This window comes from Nelumbo lutea, chromosome 2, assembly GCF_056320005.1.
Source record: "Nelumbo lutea isolate HS-2025 chromosome 2, American lotus-T2T, whole genome shotgun sequence".
Lineage (NCBI taxonomy): Eukaryota > Viridiplantae > Streptophyta > Magnoliopsida > Proteales > Nelumbonaceae > Nelumbo > Nelumbo lutea.
The window spans coordinates 114,750,675-114,755,946 of NC_142685.1; positions in this window are offsets into that span (position 1 = coordinate 114,750,675).

The window sequence follows — 5,272 nt, forward strand, 5'->3', positions numbered from 1 at the left end:
ATCGTGTTCTTCATCTAGGCGCAACCTTCAGCCCTCATTTTTTCTTTCTTCTCTCTTGGTTGTTGTACCAAGAAGAAGGGTGTGGTGGCAGCCGAATGCAATAAAGGTTCTCTCTAGATCTATGGTGGCAACTAAATGTAGTAAGGTGTTTTTCTAGGTTTGTGGCAGCAGTCGAATGCATTAAGGCCTTGTTATCTAAGGTTTCTCTGTGTTGCTGGTCGTGGAAGCCAGGTATGTACTATTACATTCATACGTAAACATTTGACGTTATGAATGCCACAATTTTGAGGTTGTACGAGTTGGTTGTCTCCTCATTATAAATTGAAGTGTTTCGGCTAAGAGTTATTGACCTACAATCCTGTTGAACCTATTTTTTGAGCCTTCTTATTTTTTAGAAGAAAAAAAACCCTCTATCTTAGATTGGTTTTTTGATTAAAAAAAAAAAACTGTAGTAAATTTTTTGTGGAAATGACTATAAGGATTCAACAACCTCTAGTATTACTTCCCAACAAGGAAACCTAAATGGGAGAATGGACATCATGAACTTCTCTATGTTTATTACCGCCTTTGATGGCCTGAATTATTTGGAATGGTCCAAAGGCTTGATGGGTCTCTATCCACCATTGCTGATCAATGATCTATATCCATTCCTGATAGCCTTGTCTTATCCCATAACCTTCATTTTCCCAAACTTCCTATTAATTTATTATCTATACGCAGTATTACTCATTCCTTAAACTGTTGTGTAACATTTTTTCCTCATTCTTGTGTTTTCTAGGATTTAACCTTTGGGAGGACGATTGGTAAAGGAAATATGGTTGATGGCCTTTACATCTTGGAGAATAAAGCTGATCCTGCAGCATCGACCTCTATGAGTCTTAGGAGTCAATCTATGAGTCATTCTACAAACAGTTAATTGTGGTTGTGGCATAATCGCCTTGGTCATTTGTCCTTTGAGACTTTGAAAGTTATGTTCCCTGAATTGTTCAAGTCAGTGTCTATTACTAGCTTACATTGTCAAACGTGTCAGTTGAGTAAGCATTGTAAAACAACTTTTCCATTGTAGAAGAACTGTTTCACTGCACTAAGAAAGAGTTGTATAATAATGAAGTGGAACACATTTCGAATTCTAGGGGTAAAAACTCTGACTTACATTCAGAAGCTTCATCTCCAAATCACCTTGTCAAATGGGATTTTTGTAAGGAATCACTTGGGGACACAATGGTGAGGCGCAAACAGGAGGGTAGGAAAAGAGATCTTTGTTTAACAAAGGAGGCAGAAAGGCTAACTAATTAGAGTTGAGCCTTAGAGTCAGATGAACCCCACATTCCTTGTCAGAGCCTAACTGGTTTCGTATCCAATTCTAGCACTCCCATCCGACACTAACACAACCCAGGTAATTGTGTCCTTTTGATTTGTGATACTAATGTTTGCTCTTTGTCCTATGTGCCAAATACAGATCCCAACCTAGAGGATGCAGCCCTTGAAGGAGGGGAAGGGGTAAGAGAAAACAGAAGAGACAAGGAGAGTTAGGAGAGAGAAATAGGGAATGAAGGAGAAGCAAAAAGAAGGAAAAGAACTTTGGAAAATCTTGAGTGTCTGTTAAATGAAGCAGATGTGAATAACATTCAAAAAGAAGGACTAGAGGGAGTTAGAATAGAAGGATTTGAGGAGGAAGGAGATAAAGGTGGGGAAACAGAACAAGGGGAGGGAAATAGAAAGTTAAATGAAAGAGACTTAACTAGTAAAGATTCCGTAGTGGGTTTTGTATAGAAATTGGGTTGTAAATTGAAAGATCCAAATGACTTCAAAGTGTTTTTGAAAACAAAGAAAGATGAAACAAAGGTTAAAAGGAGAAAATTGAGTAAGGCTGAAAGGTTGACAAAGGATGTGGGAGGAGATAAAAGCTTGGAGATCAAAGGGGAAAGGAGGAAAAGAAATAAGTGAGGGTAAGAGGTGTAAAGGGTAAATAACATAAATAGATGAGGATTGGGAAGTGACCATGAGTATGAGGAAATTCAATTAATTTGTGGATGCCTACAAACTTAAAGAGATCCCATTATTACACAGTTGTTTTACTTGGTCCAATCTCTAAGTGAACCCGATTTGCTCCAAGATGGATAGATTTTTATTCTCAAATGACTGGAAAGAACATTAGGGGAATTTGAACTCTAGAGCACTTCCAAGGGTGACATCTGACCATTGGCCTATTGTAATCTATAGGGAGGAGGTGAGAAATGTTGGTCCTACTCATTTTAGGTTTGAAAACATGTGGCTAGGACACCCGAGTTTCATTAAGAAAGTCAAAGAATGGTGGTTAGAGTGCAATCCAACAGTGAAATAGAGTAGAATGCAGTTTCATAAAAAGCTCAAATATCTAAAAGGTAGAATCAAGGAGTGGAATCTATTGGAGTTTGAGAGACTAGAGGAAATTAAGCAAATAGTGACTACACAAATTGAGGACTTGGATGGCAAGGAAGGAATGGGTTGTCTTACAAAAGAAGATAAGGAGCAAAGATGGAAATTGTGTAAACAATTAGAGGACTATCTTCTTCTAGAGGAAATAAGGTGGAGACAAAAATCAAGGTGTAAATGGCTGAAGGAGGGGAATAGGAATACCAAATGTTTTCATGCAATGGCAAGTGGAAGAAGAAGGAATTATATCTCAAGTCTAGAGATTGAAGGGGTAAAAATTTCCAACCAAAGAGAAATCGTAGGGGCCTTTGCAGATCATTTTAGGTCTATTTTTAGAAGATCCCTAAACAATAGGGTGTGGATTGAGAGATTGGAATGGCCAACATTATAGCTAGAGGATAGGGAATGGTTGGAAAGGAAATTTGAAGTGGAAGAGATAAAGGAGGCAATGTTCTCTATGGATAGATCAAAGGCACCAAGCCCAAATGGCTTTACGAAGGTTTTTTATCAGGATTATTGGGAGATATTAAAAGAGGATCTAAGGCTTGTGTTTGATGAATTCCAATCTAGAGGAGTGATTAACTCAGGGCTGAACTCCACATTCATTGCTTTGGTTCCTAAGAAAAGGAATGCAAGTCACCCAAGGGATTTTAGGCCGATTAACCTAATTAACAATCTCTATAAGATCATCACTAAGGTGTTGTCATTAGAATTAGGAAATTGCTCCCAACAATCATAGTAGATCACCAAGGAGCTTTTGTGAAGGGGAGATAGATAACAAATCAGATTCTGGTAGCAAATGAGAGCTTGGAGGAGTTCAAGAGATCCAAGAAAAAAGGGGTGGTTTGCAAATTGGATTTGAAAAATGCTTATGATTTAGTGGATTGGTCTTTCTTAATGGAGGTGATGATCAATTTTGGGTTTGGAGATAATTGGTGCAAATGGGTGTTGGATTGCATTAGGAACTGCCATTACTCCATATTGGTAAATGGGACAGTGGTAGATTTCTTTCCAACCTTGAAAGGGATTATACAAGGAGACCACCTTTTTCCTTTTTTATTTACATTGGTAGCCGAATTTCCGGGGAGACTAATTTCTAGAGCATATTCCAGGGGCTTAATAAGAGGTTGGAGAGTTGGGAGGGAGAATGTGCCACGCACATTTGCAATTGGTAGATGATACTATACTCTTTTGTGGAGTAGGGGATCTTAACAGGATTAGAAACCTGATGCTCACTATACAACTCTTTGAGCAAATGTCAAATCTTAAGGTGAATTTTGAGAAGAGTTAGTTGGGGTAAATATGGGGGAAGGTGAGACATCTGAGTGTGCAGACATCTTAGAGTGTGTAGTATCAAATTGGCCCTTAAATTACCTCGGTTTGCCATTGGGAGATAACCCTCAGAAAGGTGAGTTTTGAGTTCCAGTTGCGGAGAGGTTTGAAAAGAAACTAGCAACTTGGAAGAAGAATTATTTGTCTCTTGGAGGGGGAATCACTCTAATCAGGTCTACATTAGCTAATCTTCCTATCTACTTTTTGTCAATTTTTAAGATTCAGGTTATGGTGGCTAGCAGATTAGAAAAACTAATGAGAGACTTTCTTTGGGAGCTGGGCGAGGTGGGTGATGGTTTGTAGGAGGAAGAGGGAGGGAGGTTTGGGTATTCGGAACATAAGAAATAGGAACTTGGCACTACTAGGGAAATGGCTATGGAGATTCTCATTAGAGAAAGACAAACTTTAGGTGAAGATAGTGGGTAGTATTCATGGGGTTGCAGACAATGGATGGGATTCAGGGATTCTAGCAAGGACTACAAGAGCATCTCCTTGGAAAGCTATTCAAGTTATTCTGCCATTGTTCTCTCCATGGATCAGGTATAACTTGCACTCAAGCAATCTCATTAATTTTTTGGAACATATTTGGATTGTGGATTCTTTCTTAAAAGACCAATTCTCGAGCATTTTTGCCCTTTCCACATTTAAAAATGAATTGGTTTCTTCATTCCTTGTCCCTTCTAATTCCACTTCTAGGGTTGGCTGGAAGCTGGGCTTGAGAAGAGATATCAAGGACATAGAGCTTGATTGTATTTCATCACTATCATCCATTCTTGAAGGGGCTTTCCTAGAGCCAACAAAGGCAAACAGTAGAATTCCACTTCTGGGGTTGGCTGGAAGTTGGGCTTGAGAAGACATATCAAGGACATAGAGCTTGATTGTATTTCATCACTATCATCCATTCTTGAAGAGGCTTTCCTAGAGCCAACAAAGGCAGACAGTAGAATTTGGACATTCACCCCCTCGAGTTCTTTCACTTGTGCCTCTTTCTTTAAAGCTCTAACACGATCTTCTTCCTCTGGCTTATCTTTCCCTGTTAAAGAGGTGTGGTGTCATCCTATACCTCCTAAGGTTGGGAGTTTCTACTGGGAAGCCTTTTTAGAATGAGTTAATACACCAGATTTACTTCAAAGAAAAAGACCCAATAGTTATTTTTGTCCTCACTGGTGTATCCTCTGTAAAGCTAATGGTGAGTTTGGATATCATTTATTAATTTCTTGTCAATTTACTAATGTTATGGGAATGGTACACTTCTTTGTTTGGGTGCAGGTGGACCCCCCTTTCGAATGTGCAAAGTTTATTCACATCTATGCCAAATTGGCCAACAAAAAGGGCCAAGTTTATGTGGAGGTGAGGGCTACAATCTATTGGACTATTTGGTAGGAGATAAATTCATGGATCTTCTCAGGTAGGAGAGAAGTTTGGAAGTAATATTGGAGGTCATCCATATTAGGGTTATACATTGGCTAAAAACCTTGGCTTTGTTTGTAGAATTCTTAGTTGATGAGTTGCAAAGAAAATGGAA